This window comes from Nannospalax galili, unplaced genomic scaffold (assembly GCF_000622305.1).
Source record: "Nannospalax galili isolate Female #2095 unplaced genomic scaffold, S.galili_v1.0 scaffold648, whole genome shotgun sequence".
NCBI lineage: Eukaryota > Metazoa > Chordata > Mammalia > Rodentia > Spalacidae > Nannospalax > Nannospalax galili.
In genome coordinates, this window is record NW_008360311.1 from 4,605,590 (window position 1) to 4,622,294 (window position 16,705).

At 48.7% G+C, this 16,705-nt stretch overlaps 1 long non-coding RNA gene across 1 annotated transcript in view; it reads right to left on the minus strand.

The window, feature by feature from the left end:
* Positions 1-1,941: 1,941 nt before the first annotated feature.
* LOC115068699 overlaps positions 1,942-16,705 on the minus strand; it is a 26,250-nt gene continuing 11,486 nt past the window's right edge. The window contains exons 4-5 of the long non-coding RNA XR_003848041.1: positions 2,146-2,312; positions 1,942-2,049 (exon numbers count right to left, since the gene is read on the minus strand). This is a non-coding gene — a long non-coding RNA (uncharacterized LOC115068699). The remainder of the gene's footprint in view (positions 2,050-2,145; positions 2,313-16,705) is intronic.

Here is a 16,705-nt window from a genome sequence, read left to right on the forward strand (position 1 = left end):
AAAAAACACACTTGTGGGGCTAAAGAGACGGCTCGGCAGTCAAGAACACTTGTTGCTGTAGCAGAGGACCAGAATTCTAGTCCAGCCCCATGTTGGGAGGGCTGAAACTACAGCTCCAGGAGATCAGACGCCTTCTGCCCTCCACTGGCACTGCACGCATGTGCACATAACTCCCTCTATATAAATAAAAAATAAAACTATAAAGAAATCCAAAACAAAAAACATAAACATGCATCCACACATAACTTTCTCATATTTTGGTCTGTTTATACATGCATGTACACACATGTATGTGTACATACACACATATACATGCATACAGGCAGGATACACAGCATATCACAGCACACATGTAGATCTATGGATGTAGTCAGGGCATAAATACAAATTGGAGTTTTTCTGTTTGGCCTTTTTTTTTTTTTTTTTTTTTAAACTATTTATGCAGCACTGGTTGATGTGGAACTCACTATGTAGACCAGGCTGGTCTCAAACTCACAAAGATTTGCCCGTGTCTGCCTCCTGAATGCCGGGGATTAAAGGTGTGCACTACCACACCCAGCTTGGGCCTATTTTAAAATCATGGGCTTCTTTTTCCACCTTGGCTGTACAGTTATCAATATTAAGAAATGTTGGGGCTGGAGAGGTGGCTCAGTAGTTAAGATCACATGTTGCTCTTGCAGAGGACCCAAGGTCAATTCCCAGCACCCATACTGGATGGCTCACAACTGTCTGTAACTGTAGTTCCAGGGGCCTCCAAAGGCACCCTATACTCACATGCACATAACCCCACATGGACACACAAACACACACATAATTTAAAAAAAATGTCAATTTGGTTTTTAAGGTCATGTTTACTGGTCAGCCCATTCCATAAGACCCCAGCTCCCCTGGCCCTCAGATGCTGTTGCTCTTTGAGGCCAGAACAATGGCCAGTCCCTGCTGGGGTCTGAATCCACAGGGGGCAGGAGGTATTAGTTTAACTGTAGAATACTTGCCTAGTAAACCCTCCTGTCTCTCCTTTCCTGCATTGCAGCTTCTAGATAGCTGTTCGTGCTTCCCTCTACCACAGCCTGTTCCCTCTACCACAGCCTGTTCCCTGCACCCAGCCCTTTGCACTGGGTCCACAGCCTCGCCTCCCTCTACCTTGCAGCTCCTGTTGCTCTCTGGAGACAGGGAACGCTTTATGACTCATGCAGGTTAGTACAAACTTAGCGACTTAAGACGATAGAGCTGTATTCCTGCAGTCCTGGGAGCTAGAAGTCTGCAGTCAGGGCCTCACAGGGCCGTGCTGCCCGCTGCCCCAGAAGCTCCAGAGGCAAGCAGCGACTTTCCACTCTCTTCTGGAGGCCGACGGTCTTCCCTGCCTTGTGTTGCATCACTCTGGTCCTTATCTGTTTCACATGGCTGCTCCTGGGGTGTCTGTTACATTTCCTTCCATGTCATTTTCATTTGTAGGTGCTGAGGACTTAACCCACGGCCTCAGGCTTGCTAGGCAAATGCTCTACAATTAAACTAACACACTCTGCTCGTGTTTCACTTCTAGAAGTAGACTTGTCACCGGATCTAAGGCCTGTGTAGCTAATCCAGGTTGGTTTCCCACTTCAGGGTCCTTAATTACATCTTCAAAGATCCCTCCAGAAGCATAATGTCACAGTTGTGAGGAATATGGCACGCCACATCTTCCTGCAGGACATTATTCAACCCACTAAAGTCTCTATGAGGCTCTTCAGAGCTGGCCCTCAGACCCACATGGAAGAAGGGCTTCCCAAATCAGTGGGAATCAATTTAGTGAAATCACAGTGAAGGAAGGGGACTTGGACAATAACTCAGGTCAGGCCTCACAGCAATTCTGGTTCAGGAGATCTGAGCTCCTGCTAGATATTGGTCAGGGTCAGATAGATTACGCTACAGTGACAGACAGCACCAATACCTCAGTGGCCTGACACAACACAAGTATGATCACCTTGGGCTGGTATAGGGCTCACCTCTGAGCTGTCCTCCTTCCAGGACCTAGATGATGGATGATCCACCTTCTGGAGTCACTGGTCTCTGTGGCAGAGGGAAGAAATTTGTGACCAGTTAGGAGCTGGTGGTACCGATCACTTCTGTTCTTGATTTTATTTTGTTTTTTGCCACAGCACATACCATGGTGGGAACATGGAGTCCAGCTCTGTGTGCCTAGAACTGATCCTTGAATCTGTTTTTCTCAGAAAGCAGCACAGGATTGGACGCATGGGATTTGATGGCTTTGGAGAAAGGTTCTCAGCATGAAGTCCCCATCTCTCACCTGGGTCACCTCACCAAGCAGGGCACTGTCAAAACAAAAGCAAACAAAAAAAATCCCGAAGTTTCAACAAATGTACTTGACCCAGTCGTTTTCATAGATTCATCAGTCAGACAGCATCTTGCTCAACATAGAGGGCGCTCTGTTGGCATGGCAGGGTAGCTGGGCTTTGTAGCACTGCTTGAGAAGGAACAAGGAAACGGTGCAACAGAGCCTGTGCTGAAGGTCAGGTCACTTTCTTCGTAAAGGTAAAGCAGAGGGCACTTCCTTCCCGCAAGAGCTCAGGCTGACTAGGTACCTTCTGGTAGGTTGCTATGAATCTCCTGTTTTGGGGAAATCTGGTCTGTCTGGGGATTCCTCTGCTTCTTTAAAGCTTCAGTTTGATCATGTGGCACTTAGTGTAAGCGACTCCATTTTTGTTTGGTTTGCTGGGTCTGGTGCAGGAGCTCAGTCCAAAACAATGTTCCATAAATTTTATTTAACAGCAAGACAGGTTGGAAGCCCAGGTGGCTGAGAATGAACAGCCATGCCATTCAGTTAGGACGTCCGTGTTGTTGCTGCTGTCGACGTGCCGCGTGTCGACGTGGGATGTGGGCCTCATGGTGAAAGAAGTTGGGGCCAAAGTCAATGCTCTGAGCATGAGCATGCCCCGGGCTAACCCTGAGCCACGCATGGGCTTCCCACAGGAAGGAGCGTTGGACACACTCCTACACAGGAGTCCAAACAGAAGCTAGAAGTCACTACTGAGATTCACCTGCTCCCTCTCCAAGTGAGCTCACTCTGGAACACACTCAGGAGCTCACGTGTTATCTAAGGAGCACCTTTGCTGCTTTTCTGGTGAGAGAGAAGAGAGGAGAGGGTGGCACTTGTTTGATGACACCCACATTGGTCTCTCAGGGGTCACCAGGATCCACCCAACAGAAGCAGGATGAACTGTTTGGATGTTGTCAAGCAAAAGACGACTGGAGTGGGGGTGGCAAGCAACTCTGGCTTCATAGGAAATCTCCATAGAGAGAAGTGACGATTTCAGTGAGGCTGGGGCGAAGGAACCGAGGTTTGGCCCTTCGCCTGTGGGGGTCTCTCTAATTCTGGGTAGTAGCAATGTTGACCAAATTGGGCCAGTTTTGGTGGTGCAGGCTTGTAATCCCAGCTCCTTTGGAGAGTGAGGCAGGAGGCAAGCACAAGATCACCTGGGCAGCTTAATCTTGTCTCAAAATATGAAGTAAAAGAGGGCTGGGATGTAGCTCAGTGGGAGAGTGCTTGCCTAGGGTGTTCAGTACCCTAGGCTCAATCCCTACTGAAAAACCCAGAGTATAGAATACACAGCCAGTGCGGAGGATTGCACCAAAGCCCTCACATTCAGCGCTAGGGTATTCTGTGAGTAGGGAAACTAGTTTTTCTTTTCTTTTAAACTTTTTTATTATTTTTATTTTATGTGTGTCAGCGTATTGCTTGCATTAGGTAGGTGAACCTGTGTCGCGCATTGTCCGTGGAAGTTGTAAGAGGACATTGGATTCCTTGGCACTGGAGTTACGGACATTGTTAGCCGCCATGTGGGTGCTGGGAATTGTACCTGCGTCCTCTGCAAGAGCAGCCAGGGCTCTCCACTGCTGAGTCATCTCTCCAGCCCCTGTTTTTCTTTATGCTGCGTTTTGATGGGTTAGGTCAGGCAACCTTGCTTGAGAATGCGGCTCTCCTTTGGAGCTTAGGTGAGATTTTTTTTGGAGTAAGGGTTTCCACTGCCAAAAGAATTAAAGTTTGGAAAGCCACAGCTCATTCATTTTTTCCCTCCCCACACTGAAAAGCCTAGTTTCGATGAGTGTTTAATTCCCTTCATGCCTGTTAAAATTTTTTACGTTTTCTTTCATTTGTGTCACAGCTGTCTCCCTGGGCTTGCGTGCTACAGTGCTTGTATGGAGACCAGAGGACAACCTGTGGAAGCTAATTATTCCCTTCTGCCTTCTGGGTCCCTGGGATGGAACTCAGGTCATTGGGCTTGGCCTCAATTGCGTGCCTTAACCTGCTGAGCCATTTCACCAGCCCAAACCCACGCCTATTTCACAGAGCCCTTGTGGTGGCCCAGGTAGTGTTGCAGACAGTGAGATAAAATTAGGGGACCTTCTGTTTTCCAGAGTGCCTCTCAATTTATGGGGGAGATGAATAGTCACCATGGATCACATGCGGTGTAATGCACAAGGAGGAAGAGAGTTGAATCTTGGCAGAGCAGTGAGTGCCGCTCATCGGAACTGAGGCTGACTCTGCTTTGACCAGGTCACTGTGAGCCCCCCCAGTGCCTAGCACCTGAAGACTTTGGTTCTCCTGGACTTTCTTTCCTTGTAGTTTATAAGGTTAGTAACTAGCAGAGCAACTTTCTACAGGGTAGACTTGAAAACAGCTGATCCACCTCCCTGGACTTCCTCAGGATATTAGGTGAGGATCCAGCCCAAGGTTGAGGTTTGGGTGGAGAGCGCTAGGCCTAGGCCGCTGCTCCAGGTGCTTTAGGCCCCTTCACAGTCCCAGCCAGTGACAGGGGTGTGGGAGACAGAGGTCAAGAGATTGTGAAGGAGGAGGAAGTTCAAAGGGCAGCAAGCTTTCCACCTTAGCAACTCCCAAGTAAACACTGCAGCCCCAGCAGAGGTGAGTGACCAACCAACCAACTGGGGAGGAGCTGGTCAGCAGGGCGAAGGGAACAGCAAGAGAAAATGAGATTTCTTCCTTCCTACCAACACTGGTTATTGTCCCCCAACACTCCTTTATAATCATTAGAGGAGATTATTTCCTTTTCAGAAGTCTCTGTTCTGAAAACAAGGCCCAGATGTCAATGGGTTTTCCATACCTGCTATGGACAGGCCACCTGATGAGAGTGCCAGTCTAAGGTTCTCCCACTAGGCATATAGTGGGCCCAGCCACCAGCATCAGGATCCTGGTCACACTGGGTTAGGAAGTGGCTAGCATGTGACCAGGCCCTGATAGGCTCACATTTGTGTGGGCTGTGGACATGAGGTTAGAGACGGCCTCGTGGGAGCTCAGAACAACAGCCCAGAGACGGGATGAGCAAGCCCACCATAGCATGCAGAAAACAAGAACATGGTTTTCCCTGCTCTTACCAGGATCCTAAAATAGAATTCTGTCCTTTGTCCCGAGGAGTCCAGGCACTGTGTGTGGGTGTCATGACCACAGGCCCCTTTGTTTCTCTCTTCCACAAAAGGAACCCTTCTTCCCTGTGCCTCTAACGCTCAGCCCACAGCCCAGCATCTGGTGAAGGTGACTGTCAGCTCTGGTCATGGTGCGTGTCTGGGGCATGTGCTGCTATCCCGGGTCACCCAAGCCTTGCTCAGCACTGCTGATGCTGGCCTGGGCCATTGCCAGTTCCTATTTCTCCTGGCAGCAATGTCAGTGTTACACATATGCCTCGGGGTATGGGTTTTTGAGTGTCACTAACCCAGGCTCTGTGTGGGAGGCAGTGTGCCTCTCCCGTGGCATCCCAGATGCAAGTATTGCTGTCTTTCTGGCTTCCCTGGGTTCAGCCATGGGTAGCCTAGCAGAATTCAGGAGGGAAGGAGAGGAAGGCATGCTCTGGGCTGGCTGGTCCCTTCAGCTGACTGCTACAACTCTCTCCACAGCATTGTCTCTGGGTTCTAGAAAGTCTTCTCACTTTCAGTCCTTCAAGCCTCAGGTGGATAATTAAGCCCCACCCACATCTGTGCAAACAGTCTCTACTAAATGCTTTGATTAGAATGTGCCATCTGTCTGTTCTGGCCTTGACTCACATCTAACCATGTAGCATGTATGTGAGTATGCATACATACATATAACACATATACAACACACACACACACACACACACACACACAACACATATATAAGACATACAAAACACACATACAAAAAAAAAAACACACACACACACACACACACACACACAGTATCGTGAGCTAATGCCCACGCTGTCCTCCAGCAAGGCCCTCTGATTCGTGTTTTCCATTCTATCCCGGGTTTGAAGAGCGCTCATTTCACCCATGGTACAGAGTCTATACTCACTTCCTGCACTGGGAACAGCCCCATGGCAGCTCTCAGCCCATGGCAGAGTCAGTGTGAAAAATGACTGGGTCCCTTGGGTGACTGTGGAGAGGATGCATAATGCGGCTCCCGGAGGGGACACCTGGAGTCCCTGAGAGGGTCCTCCAGGGGGTATAGTTCCTTCTGTGGCCACCCCTCCCCAGGGCTGGCTTTCCACTTTGTAGGCTAGAAACTTCTGTTGGTTAGAAACATCTGAGCTGTCTCACTTCAGAACACTGTAGAGCTGACGGTGGCTCATGGTGAGAACACACTGATGCTGACTGTGTTCAGCACCAGGACCTCTCTCTGGTAGGAATCCTACCAGAAGCCAGTGGCCAGCACAGCCTGAGAACTTGAGAGTTAGTAGAGCTCAGTAGCTGCTGCCGCTGGCTGGCCCCAGCACCTGCGAAGGGCGTTCTGCCTCCCTGCCTCTTCATGCTTGCTGACCCATCAGATCTCTTGTTCTCCTCCTTTCAATGTCTGAGCAATTGAGGCCTCTTACTTCAGGCTCCGGTGGTGGTAGACAGGGGTTGCAATGGTCTGATGTGTCATCCCCAAAGTTTGTATGCTACAAACATACGCATATGCCAGTGTTATTTGGAAGTGGCACTTGGTCTTCTGGGGCAGGATACATGCAGAAAAAGATGAGTCAGAGTCCAGGTGTGGTACACGCCTTTAACCCCAGCATTTGGGAGGCAGAGGCAGGCGATCTCTGTGAGATGAGGCCAGCCTGGTCTACATAGCGAGTTCCAGGCCAATTGGGGCTATAGGGAGACCCTTTCTCAAAAAGACAAAACCCAAAAAACAACAAATAACAACAAAAACCACCCATGAACATATGTTGAAGCAAGAACAGAGACTGTGCCTACCCATCAGCTCTCATTCCTAAGTGCAGAGTGGCCCCTCATCAGTAACTTCCTTCCCTACCCTGCTAGCCACCCCCAGTGCTCACAGCACTACTTGGTACACCACAGGTACCAGGTACATGTGCTTGATGACAGGTGTGGGCAGATGACTAGCCTCTTGCTAAAAGAAGGGAGGCCAGTGGGAGCCTGAAGCCACAGGGAAGTGACTTCATGGAGGCACCAGACCATGTCAGGGTGACTCAGCTGCCCACTGACTGATGGACGTCAGTCCTCAAATGCAGCCCTTCCCTTTTCTTCTAGAAACAATAACAAACCCTTCTCTGTGCTTCAGTTGCCATAGGAACTAGAAAACATTTGATAACATGGAGCCTCTGGACAGGTAGGTCTGGGCAGGTGTGGATCACAGCAACCCTTTCCTGCCCCATCACCTAGAATCCCAGGCATTTCACCTGCTTGGAGCAGGTTAGGTAAATAGCCAGGGGTCATGCTGACACCTGACCAGTCTTATCCACACTGCAAAGGATGAAGCAATCACAAGTCTGTGGGTCAGATATAGCCCAAATTCTCACTGGGAAAAAATGGGATTTCTTGCATGAAATGGGACCTTAAGAACCTTATCCAGACTGGGTGTGGTGGTGCATGCCTGTAGTCTCAGCACTCTGGAGGCAGAGGCAGGCAGATCTCTGAGTTCGAGCTCAGCCTTGTCTACCTAGTAAGTTGCAGGCAAGCTTGGGCTACCTGGTGATATCCTGTTTCAAAATTAAAACAAGGGGCTGGAGAGATGACTCAGAGCACTGCTCTTGCAGAGGACCGGGGTTTGGTACCCAGCACCCGCATGGTGGCTGACAACTGTCTGTAACTCCAGTTCCAGAGAATTCAGTGCATAACACAGGCACACTTACATACATGAAGGCAATATACTCATACACATAAAATAAAAACAAAAATCCACCACCACCACCATCACCACCAGAAGACGCACCCAGGAGCCCCTGAGGACCCTGTGGTACGCTCCCCTGCGGCCTGAACGGGTCTTGTCCTGTCTCAAGCTCAGCTCAGAATTCTGCACTTCTCCCTGCTGCAGGGAGGACTACAGGGAAGACCTCTGGGTCTGTCTCCTTCTCAGCTGGCTTTGCATGTTGCTGACTGTACCATGCCCTGTTCTCTTCCTCATGCTGACTCTTTTGCCTGAATCCCCTTTCTTGCCCCAGAGGTAACTTCCATTCCCTGCAAAGCCCCAGCCTACCCTCTGGGTCCCAGTTGGGGAACTTCATACCTCCTCCCCTGAGCTCCACAAGCCGCAGGACTGGATCAGTTTCTGTTTCCCCCTGCCAGCCTGGGCTCTGCTAGTGCCGGCTGCCTCACGCCCCTTGTGCCCTGATGTTGCGTTCTCAGTGTCTACCTGCTAGGCCCCTCTGTCTGCAGACTTCTTACAACATTCAGCATTTGCCTCAGCCTTCCTATCCCTCCCACACTCCAGGGCCTTTTTGACTTTAACCCAGTGCCCCTCACAGTGGTCTCCTGGCTTTCTGGGGGCAGATGGAAAGGTCTATAGCCCCTGGGCTGGGCCTGCACAGACGCTCCTGTCTCTAGGATCTTTTTCTTCCACGACTTTGCTGTGTCTTTGCTACTTGCAGACCCTTCCTTATCCTCCTAGACAGGGCAACCCCACACTCTCCCCAGAGGGTCAGTCCTCTCCACTTTCCCCTGCAGCCCACAGCCCTGCTCTGTCAGTGCTATTAACCCACACCTATGGGTGGGGAAGAAAGCAACCTCATTATCCGTTTACCTGTGGTGTTTTGCACCTAGCAGCTCTCCCTATAGATGTTTGCTGAAGTGTCAGATGCCTCCATTCCCTGCTAAGAGCCCTGCAGGGCTCCTCAGGCTTGAGATAGGGATCTATCTCACAGAGTAGCACTTTCTTTGATCAACTCTCATCTGTGGGGATCACTCGGATCTCAGGCAGCTACTACATAAGAAAATCAAGGCTCCTTGGCTCCCTTTCCTCCTCAGCTGCATCCTACTACCCCAGATTCCTGGAGCTGAGTGTGAAGAGGCCACAGAGCTGTCACCCCTACCACCACATCCCAACACACCTGCACAGCTCCCTCAAGTCCCCATCACCATCCCTCACACAACCTCACCTCCACCCTCCCACAGCCCACCTCATTTTTCAGTCCTGCTGTATGGCGTGTGTCCCTAAGCCTATAGTTATAGATAACATTATCATCGTATAGGAGGAAAACACATAAATTCCAACAATCCAAAGGATGTTAATGATGGTGACTAAGCTGAGAACTTTGCTGGGTGATCTGCACATGATTTTTCATGCAACTTTTGTGGCCTGCATAGGTGGATGCAATTGCTTCCAGTTTACAGAGAGTATTAACATAGACGTTTCAGACAACATATAGCAGAGGTTACCTGAGTGAAGGACATGTCAGGAATGAGACAGGAAAGGATTAGAGAGCTCAGTCTAGCAGCTGACCAAGGAAGCCAAGTAAGTCCCTTAGCTGGTTATAGACACACGATGGCCTTATTGGACAGAATCTGGTTGAATGTCCCTGGAAGAGGCTAGTGGTAGTTTCTGATTGGTTAGGCCTCTGCTTGGTTTTACTGTTTACTTCTGTGTGCTCAGAATCCCCTGGGAGGCTCATGAACACACAGATCACTGCTCCCCCACCATACCCAGGGTTTCCCATCCAGTCAGTCTGGGGTGGAGGCAGGGGCATAGCGCAGCAGAATCTCAGCCAGTGCTGATGAGGCTAGCTCAGGGGCCACCCTCTGAAGAACGCTGCAGCTATACATACCACAACTGTGAAGTAGATCCCAAGACCTAGAGCCATCTCAGCTTGTTTGCCTCTGAATTAAAATAACAGTTCAACAGCGACAACAAATGGAGGCACAGCGCATGCTAGCTGACCTTTTCCATCCTGTCTCTGAGGAGCAACACTCAATCTTAGAATGTATGGGGAAAAGAATCCACTTATCTAGTGGTGAGCTGGTAGATGTTTAACAACCAGCTCTCGGGTGGAGGAAGCTCTGCTTTGTAGCATTTGACAATTCCCAGGTGTAAGTAGTCCCACAGTGGTCCCCTCAAGCTACCAACTCCCAAGAGTCAATGTGAGAGGCTCTAGCACATATCACCTATCTGTCCTTCTGGGTGACTTATGAGTCCTGGGCCATGGGCTGTTAGATTGGAGCCTTGGTCCTCAGAGGTAAGGGGACGGCAGTATCATTAGCATCCCTGAGAACTTGCTAGATATGCTACTCCTCCAACATTACTCCAGACCTACCAAATGGTAAACTCAGGTGCAGTGGGGACCAACAGCAATCTGCATCTGCCCTCTAGGGAATTCTGTGCATGCAGAGGTTTGAGGCCCTCTGGAGTCCTGGAGGAACGTGCCTTTTCATAAGCCCAAGGAAGGGGCTCTCTGCTGAGTGCCCCAACCCTGGCCTTCTGCAGGTCTGTGAAATAACTCATGGGCCAAAGCGAGTGTGCAAGTGGAAGACTGAGTTCTGACTCCAGACAGATCCACAGACAGAGCAGAGTGGAATCCAAGGTGCCTGGTGTTAGCACCCCAAGATGGGACATGAGGAAAGAAGTTCACACAAGAGTGCTAAGACTCTGCAGCCCCAGGTCCTAGACCCTGTAGGCTGATCTGAAGAGGATCAGAACCTGAAGCTCATCCCAATACAGATGCAGGAGGGACAGGGCCACAAACCATCAGTCCATCTGCCACAGGCTCTCAGCCCAGGAGAGCTGAGACAGCCCTGGGTCAATCCTGCCACTCTTGGTAGGATGTGTTTTCTGCCTGATTGTTTTGACAGCTTTTCCAGACGCTGTTCCAGCTTTACTGCTGGCCAAAGACAAACAACTTAGGAGCCAAGCATTAGAAATGATGCAACTTCCGGGTGGGCCCCAGGGGGACACGACACCTGGGCCAGGGCAGTGTGATGTCACCCAGAGAAATGCTTGCCCATGGGCAAAGGTGATCACATGACCTGGCCTGAGTGCCCTGGTCATATGAGGGGAGGGGTTCTCCACTGAGCTGGGGTTCCTGCCACAGAACCAAACACAAACAGAAACTGTGGTCATGATCTGTCACTCATGTGCTGGACCTTCTCCCTCCCCAAAGTTAACTTTTAGAGCAAAGATGTGGAACAGGCCTTGCTTGGCAGGACCAGGCTCTGGGCAGCAGGCCTGCCTTCAGCTTTGGGTGCCATTCATAGCTGCTGTGGGGCTCCAGACAAGTTGTTCAAACTCCCTAAACCTCAGTCTACACATTTATAAATGGAGATAAAAACTTCCATCTTACATTGAGAAAATGAAATAATAGCTTCAAAACAGATGGCAAAATGCCTTGCAAATCGTGAGCAGTTCCTTTGAAGCCTGAGACCAGCTATTTATAGATCCCAACCTCAGAGCAGATTCGAAGTGGTAAGGTGAAGGTTCTCGAAGGAAGGCTTAAAAAGAGCAGAGAAAATTTGTGCATGAAAGCCCAAAGGTGAAGGAACATCTAGAAAAAAATATAAAACATGCAAAGCCAAGGCAGCACCCAGGACCAAGTCAGGACACAGCCCTCACCGTACTGCATGTGTGGCAGAACAGCTGACGCTCAGAACAAACACCTGTGCGCCACAGCTACCGAGAAGGCTGGGGCGAGGCCAGTGCATGGGGCGAGGCCAGAGCACTGAAGAAAACCTTCATTCCAAAAAGTGAATTTTACAAATTTTAATCAGTAAATTTTCAGGTGTCCATGAAATTCCCATGCCATGCTATGTCAGTGGGCTGGCTGCATTTTCTTTTTAATTTATTTTTATTTTATGTGTGTATTGTCTGTAGGGATGAGTGTGCATCACATGAGTACAATGTATGCTGGGGTCAGAAGAGGTCATTGGCTGTAGTACCATGTGGGTGCTGGGAAGGTGCTGAGAAGGAAATCCAAGTCCTCTGCAAGAGCAGCAAATACTTTTAACCAGTGAGCCATCCCTCCAGCCCCTTTTCTTTTTAAAATTACATTTGCTTGGGTGTGGTGTGTGTGTGCGTGTGTGTGTGTGTGTGTGTGTGTGTGTGTGTGTGTACGAAGAGGTCAGAGGACAAATCACAGGAATTGGTTTCCTCCTTCCACCATACTGGCCCTAGACTTTGAGTTCAAACTATCTCCTACACCCCTGCCCGATTTTAGCTAATTAACCATTATCTTCCAGAAACTAATATCAGTGTCAGTGAAATTAGTGGTAGTAAGAAGGTCGCTTGTTGCTTATTTTGTATGTGTATTTGGTTTTGTTTCTTTTTGAGACAGGGTCTTGCTATACAGCCCAAGCTAGCCTTAAACTCACTATGTAGTCCGGACTGGCCTTGAACTCAAAGCAATCCTACTGCCTCAGCCTCCTGAGTGCTGTTGTTACAGGGATGTGCCACCATACCAGTTCATGTGTTGTTAGGACTCAGGACTTCTTTGCATCCTATTACTTATTTTGGTTCTCAGATGTGAGTATGAGAGTCAGAGGGTCAAGTTCCTTGCCGCAGGACACATTTCAGGCCTGACCAGCCTTTAGACATTGCAACATGATGTCATCTACAAAGTTCACAATCAGAACCACATAACTGAGCTACAAACTCAGGGTGTGATGATGCAGGCCTTTAATCCCAGCCTTCAGGAGGCAGAGGCAGGCGGATCTCTGTGAGACTGAGGCCAGTCTGGTCTACACAGGGAGTTCTAGGCCAACCTGGTCTACAGAGAGACCCTGTCTCAAAAACAAACAGCAAATAAAATCCAGACATAATTGAGTTACAAAAAGAATTGCAAAAAACCTGGGACTGAAGAGATGGTTCAGCAGTTAAGAGCACTGGCTGCTCTTGCAGAGGACCTGGGTTCAAATCCCAGCACCCACATGGAAGCTAACAACCATCCATAACTCTAGTTCCAGGGGACATAATGCCCTTTTCTGTCCTCTGGGGGCACTGCATGACATGGGTGCATTTACATGCAGGCAAAACACTCATACACACAAAATAAAATAAATTTAAAAGCCCTCATGATATTTTAAGCCACGCGTGGTGGTGCATGCCTTTAATCCCAGCACTCGGGAGGCAGAGGCAGGCGGATCTCTGTGAGTTCAAGGCCAGCCTGGTCTACATAGTGAGTTCCAGGACAGCTGGGGCTACAGGGAGACCCTGTCTCAAAAAGACCAAAAAAAATCCCTCATGATATTTTAAATAAGTTTATGATTTTGTGTTGAGTGACATTCTTGGTTATCCTTGGTCACATGTGACCACAGGTTGGACCCACCTAGAATGGTTAGAGATGCATCTGAGCCCTAGTCCCTCTGTGTGCAATACCAGATCCTGCTCTGTGGGGGTGCTCAACCATAATCTGCAGGGTCACAGTGCCCTCACATTTGCAGTGAAACCAGAGCCTTAGGCTTTCCTCTATTTGGGGGACATACCTGAATGTGGTGAAGATTGGGGGCATACTTTTCTTTCTCACTGATGGGTCACACAGGTACCCTGTAAGCAAGAATGTAACCCCAGGCCAGGACACGCAGAGTTCTGTTGCTGGCCACCCACCCTGGGCAAAGATGTTCCTAGGACTCAGCAGGGGCCTGTTCCTTACGTGTCTGTCTTCATCCACCTAAGCTGCAGAGGGCTGGTAGTGGCTGAAAGAACAGAAGTGGCCTGGTTCTGAGTAAAGGCCCACATGCTCCCTGGCCCATCCTCAAATGCCCAGCCTTGCCCTGCCTGTGGGTCTTCAATAAAAACTCTCTCTCTTGGGGCTGGAGAGATGGCTCATCAGTTAAGAGCACGGACTGCTCTTGCAGAGGACCTGGGTTTAATTCCCAGCACCCACATGGTGGCTGTGAACCATCCTTAACTCCAGTTCCAGGCAAATCCAGCGCCCTCTTCTGACCTCTACAGCATTGCATGACACGGGTGCACTCACATACATGCAGGCAATACATTCATACACATAAAATAAAAATAATAAATAAAATATAAAAAGACTCTCAACCCTCCAAAACATCCCCTTCAGTTTTCCACTTGAGATGATTTCATGACTTAAAACAGATCAAGTTCTTTTCAGAATGAATTCATAAGTAAATGAAGAGACCTTTATGTTTAAAAATTCCCATGTTGAGCAATCTAAGACAGTCCTCCCTGTGTGGCCTGGGGCAGGTCTTGGTAGTGCTGAGAACAGGAAAGCTGCTCCCTGCCCCCACACCCACCCATCCACACATGTGTCCCATCTGAGGGGTGAGGCCAGCAGGCAGAAGGAAACCTGGCAGATTTTGGAGTTGGAATCTAGACTCCACTTTATAGTTGGGTGGCTCTAGGCAAGTCACCAAATGCACTAAGGTTTCATTTTCCTTTTCTCTAAAATGAAAACTGGAATCTCTCCCTCACATGCCAATTAGCAGGATCTTCCCCTCCCCTCCTCATGTAGTATTTAACAAATGGCTTGGCCTGTGTCAAATTATTATAAATCCCACTGGTGCCCATCTCATCCATAAGATCTTCTTTCACTAGCTCAACTGTGGTTAGGCAGTTAACCCCTCGCCCCACACCCCTCCCTTTTCCTCATTAAGAGATTCCCAATTTTACTTTAGGGAGCAATAAATCCAGCTAAGAAATTACATTTTCCAGACTCTTTTGCAGGTAGAATGCCTGGATCCCAAGTACGCTGAAGATATGAAATGGAAGTTGCTAGGAGGGACTTCTGAGGGAGCTCTTTAAAGAAGGCTGGATCCACTGACAAGTGTCCTCTGGCCCTTACCTCCCTTCCCCTTCTCTGGTCTGGAATGAGAATGTGATGCTTGGATGCCATGACCATATGGCAACCTTGAAAACAGAAGCTGTACCTCATCCTAAGTACAGCAGTGTGAAGAGGAGGAGCCTGGGAGACAGGAGGCATGGTGGAGGGCCACCACACAAGTCCCAGTTCATCCTCTTCAGGACCTACATTGTACAAGGGATGAAGAAACCAGTGGGGGGTTGGAGAGAGGGCTCAGAGGTTAAGAGCTCAGGTTGCTCTTGTAGAGGACCTGGGTTCAGTCCCCAGCATCCATCCATATGGCAGCTAACAACTGTCTATCAATCCAGTTCTAGGGGATCCAATGCCCCCTTCATTGTACCAATGAGTATACTTAGATATATGCAGGCAAAATACTTATACACATAAAATAAAAATCAACCAACCAAAATTTGAAAAAGGAAACTCATTATATGGTACAGCCATTTGGAAAAGTGTCATCCACAGGCCCATGTGGTAAGGGCTCGCTCCCTAGAAGGGTACCGCTAGAAGGCTGTGGAATCTTTGGAGATGATCATCCAGCCATGACACGTCTTTGTGGGGGACCCCGGGAACTCCGCTCTTTCCTTTCCAACTTTCTTTCCCCTTCCAGGCAGCAGGTGAAGGGCACTGCCAGCTGTCCCACCACACTGTTCCCTTGCCATTGACCTGAAGCAATGAGTCCAACCAATCTGGCACTGAAGCCTCTAAAGCTGTGCCCCACAGTTGAATAGTTTGAGCAATAGCAACAGTAAGTTTTCACAATAGATGATAACAGAGAATAAAATAAAATAAGTAACGATGCTGACACAGATCAATACAGTCAGCCCGTATCTGCAGCTTCTGCCACCTAAAGATCAAAATTACTTCAAAGCCAAGGGTGGTGGTGCGCACCTTTAGTCCCAGCACTCGGGAGGCAGAGAAAGGTGGACCTCTGTGAGACTGAGGCCAGCCTGGTCTACATAGTGAGTTCCAGGCCAGCTGGGACTACAGGGAGAGCCTGTCTCAAAAAATAAACAAACAAACGTGGAAGATCCAAACCTGAGTACGCCACCTGATATTTGACAAAGGTGCCAAGAACACACAAGGGAGGAAAGACAGCATCTTCAACAAATGGTGCTGGCAAAACTGGATCTCCACCTGTAGAATGAAACTAGATCCTTATCTTTTGCCTTGCACAAAAGTCAACTCCAAATGGATCAAAGACCTCAATGTGAAACTGGAAACCCTGAAACTATTAGAAGAAACTACTGGCAGTAACTTACAGGATATAGGTGTAGGAAAGGATTTTCTAAATCAGACACAGATTGCTCAGGAATTAAGGTCAACAGTCAATAAGTGGGACCTCATTAAACTAAAAAGCTTCTGTACAGCAAAAGAAACAATCAAAAAAGTGAAGAGAAAACCCACAGCATGGGAAAAAAAATCTTCACCAATGACACATCTGACAGGTTTTAACATCCAGAATATATAAAGAACTCAAAAAACAAAGAAGTGAGAACCCAAAAGACCCAATTAAAAGATGGGCTAAAGATCTAAACAGAGAGTTCTCAAAGGACGAAATAAAGATGGCTAAGAAACAGCTCAAAAAGTGTTCAACATCATTAGTAATTAGGGATGCAAATTAAAACCACCCTAAGGTATCACCTTACCCCAATCAGACTGGCTAAGATCAAGAGAACAAATGATACCAAATGCTGGTG